The sequence below is a fragment of the Saccostrea cucullata genome, unplaced genomic scaffold (genome assembly GCF_032062105.1).
Source record: "Saccostrea cucullata isolate Sc308-1 unplaced genomic scaffold, CSIRO_AGI_Scuc_v1 ctg1917, whole genome shotgun sequence".
Lineage (NCBI taxonomy): Eukaryota > Metazoa > Mollusca > Bivalvia > Ostreida > Ostreidae > Saccostrea > Saccostrea cuccullata.
The window spans coordinates 112,521-123,604 of record NW_026923572.1 but is presented as its reverse complement, the minus strand read 5'-3'; the positions used below and the strand labels follow the sequence as shown (position 1 = coordinate 123,604).

The 11,084-nt window shown below is 34.4% G+C and overlaps 1 long non-coding RNA gene and 1 pseudogene across 2 annotated transcripts; both read right to left on the bottom strand.

Moving 5' to 3' along the window:
- Nucleotides 1-2,001: 2,001 nt before the first annotated feature.
- On the bottom strand, nucleotides 2,002-5,884 carry LOC134264384 (uncharacterized; annotated as a pseudogene).
- Nucleotides 5,885-7,189: 1,305 nt separating this feature from the next.
- LOC134264380 (uncharacterized) lies at nucleotides 7,190-10,535 on the bottom strand. 2 transcript variants are annotated; one of them, XR_009991511.1, is made up of 5 exons: nucleotides 10,503-10,535; nucleotides 9,609-9,654; nucleotides 9,223-9,257; nucleotides 8,846-8,925; nucleotides 7,190-7,591 (listed from the first exon to the last, which is right to left on the bottom strand). It is a non-coding gene; the product is annotated as an uncharacterized LOC134264380 (long non-coding RNA). The 2 variants fall into 2 exon arrangements; XR_009991512.1 differs by lacking the exon at nucleotides 9,223-9,257 and having other exon boundaries at nucleotides 7,191-7,591.
- Between the last annotated feature and the right edge of the window lie 549 nt (nucleotides 10,536-11,084).

Genomic DNA, 11,084 nt, shown 5'->3' with positions numbered 1-11,084 from the left:
ATAGCGAAAATGCATTAAATCCTTGAAAATCTTCTTCTCTGCTCCTAGGTTTTAAATAAACTAACTAAGTTTTTAGTTATGTTGAGCAAGAGAGCCTCTTCCAAAATTGTGAATGCCTTAGTATTTAGCTTAAAACATGAAACAAATTCAATCATTTGAAAATTGTTGCATGATGCACAGCTGACCTATAAGGCCCGTGCGCCTTTTGTTTATTTTTTTGTTTTTTTTTTCAAATTTTGGTATCAGGTTGGGTCCCCTGGTAGGTTTTTACTGTGTAAGCAGTTGTTGCACCTCGTCGGAATTACTGTCCCCTTCTCTGTCTTGCCTTCTGCTCACTGGCTGTATCTCCGGCAGTGAATTCCGGCAAAGCGGATAAGGTAGGCTTCGCTCAAACAACATGGCAGCACATAACACGCATGCTGGACGCTGGAGACAGCGGCTACACAAGAAGTTACTTGCTTCCTCATCCGCCATGCAGAGGGTGCACAAGATCTGTGTGGGGGCGGCAATCCCCCAGCGGGGAATCCGCCCCTGCTTCCTGGCTTGTCTCTGGGGCTTCGGGTCTGGGTGGTGGTGGCGAGCATGGGGCCTCCTCCTTCGACCTTTATTGACCTGGACCCTCGCCATATTCATTCTCATAAGCTCTTGTCCGTTGTCCAGCCTTCTGACGACCATTTGCACTACTGAACGAAAAATTGCTGAGAATCCCAAATTTAACTGATAATGTTTGATAATTACTGTTCTTGCAGCATCAAATTGCTTTTGTCGAAGACAGAATAGTGAGAATACGTCCTGGACGTCTTGGTGTTGTCCCTGTTCTTAGAACAACGGAAAATGCTGCCTCCAGGGGCCCAGGCTAAGGCGTTGAGATTCATTTGACCGTCGCAGTTGTTATATGGACATGTGTGCTCATTGTCATAATCAGGAAATAACGGAAAAAATCCCTGGTCAAATCAGTGGATAAATAATGGACTAACAATTGGTATGAAAAACGTCAGTCAGCATTTCATTCAATGATAGACTGTATTTTCTGACAAGGTCATTGTATCGACAATAGAATTTACGAAATTATGACTTTAAACAAGACTGTTGATATTCTTGTTTCATCAACTTAGTTGTCAATAATTTACCTCTTTTAAGAAATTGTTCATACGTAGAGCATGATTTTGCGTATCGAATCAACTGATATATACTCTGTATGCAGGTGATGAAGGTACATTGCTGCATAAGTAAGGGAAGTTGACGAAAGAAAAGTTAAAGTCATCACGTTTATCATATAGCTTGGTTGTTAGATTACCATTAGTGTCTTTTTCACGTAAAATATCCAAGTATGAAGCAGAATTGTCGGACTCTGTGGTATCTCAAGCTCACCAGGATATATCGTGTCAACGTAGGAATAGAAATTATCATTATAAATTGTGCATACATAAATGTGATTATATTAAAAATAATGAATGGCAAGAATTATTTACTTACAATTGGACATATTTTGTTGCCCAGAGAGACTTGGGTGCCTCGTCTAGCGAGTACGCTGTCACAGGTTAGTTCTGGAAACATAATCATGATCTTGGTCAGGTTAAAACTCCTCAAGTCCACCATATCCCCGAATACCCTCTCCACAATCAAAATTCGGACCCCTTCGATCTTCTCGGTGGTCTCTGGCATCATCTCGCACAACATTATCTCATTCTTCCTTTGACAGCAGCTCGCAAAACCAATTAAAACGATGAAAACTGTAAACGATAAGATGGCGCTTGCTTCTCGGTCAACGGTCAAATGATCGTGCGGGGCTGCAGCTGTGCCACAAGGGCGCTTCACTGAGTATACACAGGGTCCAGCGTGCTCGCCCATGCGCGACGCGCAGACTGTTCAGTGCCCACATCAAAGGAATAGATGTTTATTGTTATATCATAAACAAAATCACTAAATTACAATGTAATTAAAGGAATAGAAAGAAATTAATTTATGTACATATTTTCAAGTGTGAGACTTTATAACACATTAATTCAAAATGTATGTGGTTTGGTAGAGAACAATTTTAATGTTGGTAACATGCACCACCCTCCACTTGCTGTAAGGTCGCTGTCGCATCAGATGTTCAAAGAGATTTATATAATTAAATCTCCCCCACACTTTTTTGTCAACATCTTCCAGGCTACCAACTAATATTGGTCTCGGGAAGAGTGTTTCATTTCTATCAGGTATGAAATAACGATACTCTTCCGTCTCAACATTCTGCAAGATAAATCCAACAGATATATAAATCTGACGGACATTTTTTCCTCCTCTGTAATTTTCTCTACTGTAGAGATTATGTCTGCGGCAGACAACGAATTATCCGCTGGGAAGTTATTGGTCTTTTTAGGTCACCTAAACTCAGGTGACCTATTGCTATCTGTTTTCGTCCGTCGTCGTTCGTCGTTCGTCGTGCGTTAACATTTGAACATTTTCAGCTTCTTCTCTGCAACCACTGAACCAATTTCAACCAAATTTGGCACAAAGCATCTATGGGTGAAGGGGAACAAAAATTGTGAATTTCATGATCCCTGCCCCCCTGGGGCCTGAGGGGTTGGGCTAAAACCACTAAAATTTATGCAATCTTTAAAAATCTTCTTCTTTACTCCTGGACATCAAGCAGTCAAACTGTTTGCATGATTGTAATCAGCAATGAGTCCTCTACCAAAATTGTGAAATTCATGGCCCTGGGGTCAGGGGTTCTAGTGCTAGGGTTGGGCTAAATAAGTATGTAGTGAAAATGCATTATTTCTTTGAAAATCTTCTTCTCTGCTCCTGTTTATTAAATAAACAAACTACTTACATAGTTATGATGAGCAAGAGCACCTCTACCAAAATTGTGAATTTTATGGCCCCAGGGTCAGGGGTTCTAATGTTGGGGGGGGGGGGGGGGCTCTATTGATTATAAATCGAAAATACATGAATTCTTTGAAAGTCTTCTGCTCTGCTCATAGGTATTAAATAAACTAACTAAGTGCATAGTTATAATGAGCAAGAGTGCCTTTACTAAAATTGTGAATTTTAAAGCCCCAGGTTCAGAGGTTCTGGTGTTAGGGCGGGGCTCTATTAATTATATATTGACAATACATTATTTCTTTAAAAATCTTCTTCTCTACTCCTAGGTATAAAATAAACTAACTAAGTACATAGTTATGATGGGCAAGAGTGCCTCTACTAAAATTGTGAATTTTAAAGCTCCAGGGTCATAGGTTCTTGTATAAGGGGGGGGGGGGCTCTATTGATTATATAGTGAAAATACATGAATTCTTTAAAAATCTTCTCTGCTCCTGGTTATTAAATAGATTAACTAAGTGCATGGTTATGATGAGTAAGAGTTCCTTTACCAAAATTTTGAATTTTAGGACCTCAAGGTCAGGGGTTCTGGTGTTAAGGGGGGGGGGGGGCTCTATTGATTATATAGTGAAAATACATGAATTATTTGAAAATCTTCTTCTTTGCTCCTAGGTATTAAATAAACTAAATGCATAGTTATAATGAGCAAGAGTGCCTCTACCGAAATTGTGAATTTTAAAGCCCCAGGGTCAGAGGTTCTTGTGTTGGGGGGGGGGGGGGGCTCTATTTATTATGTAGTGAAAATTCATGAATTCTTTGAATATCTTCTTCTCTGCTCCTAGGTATTAAATAAACAAACTAAATGCATAGTTATAATGAGCAAGAGTGCCTCTACCACAATTGTGAATTTTAGGGCCCTAGGGTCAAGGTTCTGGTGTTAGGGGAGGGGGGGGGGGCTCTATTGATTATAGTGAAATACATAAAATCTTTGAAAATTTTCTTCTCTGCTCCTGGGTTTTAAGCAGTTGAATTACCTATATAGTTACGAACAAGGACCGTTATCTTCCAAAATTGTGAATTTCAAGGCCCCATGGTCAGGGGGTACCATAGAGAGGGGGGGGCTATACTTATAGACTGAAAATGAATGAATTGTTTGAAATCTGCTCCTAGGTATTAATTAAATTATAATCAAATATTTTTGAAAAGCAAGGATGCCTTTTCAAAAATTGTGCAATGTGTGGATCTAGGCCTAAGGGTCAGGGGTTCATGTGTAGTAGGGGCACTATACTGATTATTGCTGAATATTACTGATTAGTTGAAATGTATTTTTTGTTCCTCTGCCTTGTCAATGGGTATTAAGTAACCAAACTAAGCAACTGCTAAGTGTATAGTTATGATGATCAATGATGCCTCTTTCAAAATTGTGAATGCCATAGCATCTGGCTTAAAACATGAATCAAATTCAATCACTGGAAAGTTGTTGCATAATGCTCAGGTGACCTATAAGGCCCATGGGCCTCTTGTTTTACCACGCCGTTTTCTCCTTCCTCGAGAATAAACTCTTTATGTGCCATGTATGTTGCCTTCAAAATTCTCGTCGCCTTCCCAAGGAGCAGGTTCCTCTGTGCCCTACCACGGAAAACTTAAATCTACCCCATTGCCAGTTTGATGGGTAGATCTCTGATGTAGATAGAGGCTTTTTCTATTGGGGGAGGTTGTATTTCCTGCAGCTAAGGCCACGCGCCTTCTCTGCTTTCTTGTTATCGTCGTGAAACTTTTTGTGATCGTCCAACTAGCGCTTGTTATTTGAGATGCTCGCATTTCTGGCATTTTATCCCCTATCCTTTATTCTGAAAACAACAACAAACAGTATAAATTCACACAAGATTGTCAGATGAAACACATGCACACAATTCACAGCACAATTATTTTTAACTTTCTTTTTTTTTTCTTTGGAGAGCTGCTTCGTCCGTTTAAATTTATTTTCATCTCTTTTAGCATTTGTTTTATATACAAATGCTTTCTGACATTTTGGGCATATAAATGCCGTTAAATGCCTTTTTTATGTTTTGAGGTTATTTACACATTCAGTTCATTCTTCCGTATAAAGGACTTCGTGCAATAGGGGCTTTTGAATCTTGATGACTGGTCCACAATCTTATTTCTATAAATTGAACAACATACATGATTATATGACAGTTTCATTTGAGAATAATAATTTTTTAAGAATCATCATTTAGACTCTCACCCCGGATCTTGTCCCGCGCATGACTGGGGAGATATTTCCGCCGCGCCTTCTTGTTCTCTGTACAGAAAAAATATGCTAAATGCTGGTAATATGAAAAGAATATTAATTTTTCTACATGTTCTGTGAAGATACCATACATGCGAATTGTTCTGATTCCGGATCAATCTCCATAATCGCCAGTCCCTCGCTTCTATAACAGTGAAATAACAGTGAAATTGTAGATAGTGAAAAGAGAAGTCTAAATGTAAAGAAAAAGAAAAAAAATGTGAAAACTTTTAAATAGAGTTTTCATCTCCGATTCTTTCTTACACTCATCTTATTTCTGCTCAACGAGTGGATGATTCTTCAACCCATTTGTTTTTTCAGCCCATTGTATACTTTCTGGATACTTTCTTTATCTTTAAGCAATTCCTTAATAATTGTCTCTTCTGCGTGGTATAAGTAAGCTGTAGACAACATTTTCAGGATCCGAAACGACTATTGCAGACAGAAAAAGTGTTATGTCCATAATCACTCTCTTTTTAAATAGTTGTAGACCTTAATCGTCAGTTATTAGGAAAATACGTCTCAACAAGTCATTAATCTAATTAGCTGAATACATGTTAACAAAGCATTAATTTAATTTGATTTTTTATCAGCACACTGTTGTCTGCTTTCACTTTATTATATTTTCTTAATTAATTAGCCTTGCATTTAACACTCAGATTTTCTTAACTTAATTCCATTGAAATTCTCTTTCGTACAGGATCTTTAAAGTTTGGATTATGTTCAGGGTATCATCTATCACCTGTCAATTTATATCACCTGTTCGGACAGGGTCTTTATCATTTCAGGTTCTCGGGATCAGTCGGAATCCTCTCGAAATGCTACCCCTTATACTTCTCGCATGTATTACAGCAATTACCATCTTTTCAGCTTTCAAAATCATGTCGACAATTGCGGGATTTAAAACGTATTTAAGGGGGCCGACTATAGTTTTATTGTGTGAAAACTACAATAGCGAAACTCTTCATTTTTATACCATATATAACTTGCATTAACTTCAGTGTACATGCAACACACCTCCCAACCTTATTAATATTCACGGTCATGAACCTAAGGGAGCATTCATTGCATCAGATATTTTATTGAAACAAGGAAAGACAACTCAAGATTTTCTTTAATGGTATAGTCAGTTTCTTTTATTTATATACATTTATATTGTGATAAAATTGGGGGGGGGGATATTGTGAGATATGTTTTATTTCATTGAGATCACTTCTGGTCAATTTTTATGTTGAATAGGTAAAAAATTAACACATTGTATTTTCAGTATGAAATACTGCTTAGGTATAAGAATGTGTTCACTAAATTTCTGTTTAATAAATACAGGTACTTGATATCAAATAAGCTACATATCTGCAGCTACTAGTACATGTAAATATTTCTGGAAGGTAACTATCTACATAATCATAATCAGTTATTAATTTTTTTCTGTTAACTGAATTCAACAAAAATAATTTAAACTGATATGCACACCATTTATATATCATGACTCATATTGAAAAATAGACAAAGAAAACAAATACTTTATAGCATACAATCATGTTTTTATTTACAAGAAATTTACTAAGCACTTCATGTAGACAGACAATGGAATCTTCAACAACAAATAAGTTGTATATTACAGACATTTGTTATACATGTAATAAAAATTATGCTGTTTATAAATGAATTAAAAATTTATAAAATCAGTATTTACATGTAGATACCCTTCACAAGATCTCCAAATTTTGACTATTTTTAATGAACAAAATTAAGTGCACATGTACATTCTAAATATTTTTTTTTCCTAATCACAATTTTTTTTAAAAAGTTCCATTTTTTTTAAAGGTAATCAACCTTATAATAAAATTCATAGTAAAAATATTCAAGTGTTTCTTTCTTTACTGGTTTAAAATACATGTGAAATTACAGTATTTAATTCATATAGTGTAAGCATGCAATACCAGTGAGAGCTACATGTAGCTATTACCTCCCTTTTTTGCAAACATTTTGTAATACTGTGCTTGAATAAAAAAAATCAGTTTTAAGTTATAAATCTTATTCTATCATTTTATAACCTATGAAGTCACCTGCTTGGCACAGTGGCAAGAGCATCTGCTCGAGAGTATAATGAGTAAGGAGTTGATCCATAAATTGCTGGTTCAAAATCCCACAGTCAGACATAGATGAGACTGTATATACAGAGGTGCTGTGTTGCAGTAGGTACCAAAAAGATCCCTCATTGTTCAATTAGCCATGTGTGCCAAGTAAAGGACAAAATTTGCAGCTCTCCACCGACAAATGTTGGCATTCCCATATGAGTGAAAGTTTCTCAAGAAGAATGTTAAACAACGTACAAATAAACATGAACTATAGAGTCTTTGAATATGCGAATTTTTTTTTCTGAGAAAAGGATCCTCAAATGATGTTTAGATATGGTTCATATGAGTAGAAAAGTACTGTATCATCCCAGCTAGTCTTCATGAATTCAGCAACCATTTGTTATATGGCCTGAAAAATATAAAATGTTAATGCATTAACATAAAAGTATATGATTGATATTTTTATAATTCTTAATTAATTGAATCAATAAAATAAAGTCACACTTGCTATCTTGAAATGATCATAGGACTGCTGAAAAAAACTGAGATGTCCAATAGATTCAGGGTAATATATATATATATATATATTAAAAAAATGTCGTTCAAGGGACTTTAAAATGACTTTGATATCTCAATGTGTTCAAAATATCACTCAGTGTCAACTGTCAAAGATATATACCAAAGTTAAACTCTATACAGAGTATATAAAACTTATATACATGTATGCCATTTACAGTTGCTTAGTCAATCTACCATTGTTCATTAATAGTCTGCATGAGAAAGAGATATGTGCAAAATGAGCAAATTAAATTAACATAAGTAAATCATATATATATATATGCAATTTCAAGTGTTTGCAAATCATGCATTCATCCAATTTCTAATACTGTCATGAACGTCAACATACATGTATCCTAGGTAGTCAAAGTTTTTTTTTTATTTTAAGATACTGTTGTTTAACTGTACTTAATTAGACTGCCCTGTATTCACTTGTTTCCCAACAGTACACATTCTTCACATTCATATTATCTGAAATCCATCATTACTATCATGATAAGAGTTATGCCCCTTATCTATAACCCCAAAATATTGCTTTCTTTCTGAAAATTGTAGCTTTTTTTAACTTACAAACATGTAGATATCAACTTAAGTCTTCATAAAATAGGAATTTAAATTATGAAAACTTATATAACAGGTATTTTAATCTCTACTTAACTTAAAAGCCAAGAAATAAACAAAATGATTTTCCAATATTTACATAGACTTTCCAAGATAAACATTCTGTTTCTAATTATGGCACATCCATTACCCTTGACTCTGAGATTCTGTACTAGGATGTATTCATTCAAAAAACATGATGTACCGGTATCGTGGCCCCGCATGATAATATTGAATAGATTTTATGATAAAAGCTAGGCTTCAGCCTTAAATATTCCAGAATAAAACTTTGACCCCCCACTGTGGACCCACCTTACCCTATAGCTATATGATCTGAACAAATCTAAATCTGTTCTTAACTATCTCAGAGTGACTAATAATGACCTGCCTATTCTTGAAAAGAAATAAGATTTAATTTTTTGTCTACGGATAACTATTGTTCTCTCTATTTCATTGCTGCACTCTATATACACCAATAACATATCATCACTAGTAATCAACATACCTTTTCTTTGGACTTGACATCCTTTCTTAGATTCTCGTGGTTGAAGCTTTCATCAGATAATTTGTTTTGTTTCAGCTGAACTACAAATATGATTAATAAGTTAATACAATCCTCTACATTTAATTAATCCAAATAAAATACAAGCATTTGCAATAATGTGGAGAGAAAAATGAATGAAAGTTACTGACAAATATCAATGCATGCACTACATGCAAATCAGAAAAAATATGTAATGCAATCATTTACAGTTTGCATAATATGCTGATTATGTATCAGCATAATTTTCAGTTCATTAAATTGTTTGCCGAAACAGACAAACAACACTGTATTTATAAATTCTCTTCTATTTATAAATTTTTTTCTGCCTTTGAACTTACATGTACTATTAGGCAGCATGATAATGTGAGAATTTCTTCACCCATTCGTATCTGCTAAAAATAGAACAGAATGTGATTAAATCTTTTGAGAATTAAAAAAAAACCAAAAATCACTGATGCCTGATTTTCAATTATATTGACCCTTTTATCAACATCTTTCTTTTTCTCTCTCTCTCTCTCACTCTCTCTAACTATATATATAAGTTTACCCAGGATTCTTTTATACATTTATATACCTGTACATGTAGATATTGGAGTAATTGGACATGCTTAATATTATTTATTTATCTATTACAATCAGCATGATGAGCATGATAATAATTAAATAATGTTGCATATTAAATATGTTATAATTTTATCTCTACAGTTACATATACAATACTCACAACAGGCAAACCTTGAACTTGCACATCACTGTCTTCAGAGTATATCCTGTAAGAAACATTCAATCATTGCACATTACAAATGAATTGATTTGATTTCCTTTTTTAAACATTTGCTTTTTTTGTTTTATTTTATTGAAATTATAATTTTTGTGCATTTAATATAGTATCATCACTATCATGTGCATACATATTAAAGACCATTTTTAAATTCAATCAACAAATTATCATTCTTCAAAAGAAAATTAAGACATACATTGAATACATGTAAAGATCAGTAAAGCCCATATTTTGAAAGTGGAGAAAAAATATTTTTTCTTGTGTGTATAATTTGTGTGGGATAGTGCATATCATTAAAAAAACAAACAACAAAAAAGACAAAATGTCTCGATAGCTGACTTTACAATGCAAGGCAAAAAAAATTGAAGGCCCACTGGACTGGGGTCAGTGAATTTTGTTTTATCTAGGATAGTACATGGAAGGGGGCATCTGTCTTTTGGGTCAGATCTATGTAAATCTATAACAAAATACAATTATAGTTGGGCTAGCAACTTGACAGCCTTGTTTCAAAGTTCTGTCATTTCGGAATCCTTTTTTGTTTAGATCAATTATTGAATGTCCAACTGTGTATCACATTAAATAAACAAAATATAACTATTACATTTATCATGATTATTATTATTACTATGGTTTTGGATCAGTCTCTTTTTTATTAAATCTAGTAGCCTAGTGGGATAGTGATATTATGATGATCTGACCGGTAAAAAGCCGGAGTGAGCAGTGAAAGAAAACTATTTCTAGCCTGGGCGTACAATGATTTCACATTTGCATGTGCTAAATTCAATAATGCTTGTTTATTTAACCTTATAGGGTCAATTGTGTAAACTTTTGTCATACCTGGAGATGGCTGTTCGAAATGTACTCTACAGCTGTACCTGCAATAGACAAACAAAAAAGAAAATTACTTTTCATTTAACACATTGAAATAATTAAACAATATGTAATTAAATACATGTATTCTTACAAACAAAAATGCAAAACATCAATGTAAATTAATGATCTTTTCAAATACATTATAATTACAAATATCTTTTTATTACACAGATTGATGCACGCAAGCATGTGATTTATTATACCCCCCGCTTGAAAAGCGGGAGGGTATATTAAGTAATTGGTATTTCTGTCCGTCTGTTATGCTTCGGTGTACCCATCTCTTATCCTGTAATTCCTCTAATATACCATATTGATATTTGATGACTTTCACAGAATCTATATTACATATTGCAATTGTGCATCTTCTATTCTACTTTTTGATCCGCCACATATTTGGGGTTTCCCATAGAAAAACATGGACACAGTCATTATATTCATATGGGAATTAGCTGTGGGTATCATTTAGTGTCAGAGCTCATTGCTTACAGTACCTCTAGTATATACTTATACTATTTCAGTAGATACTTTAAGATGGGCAATATACTT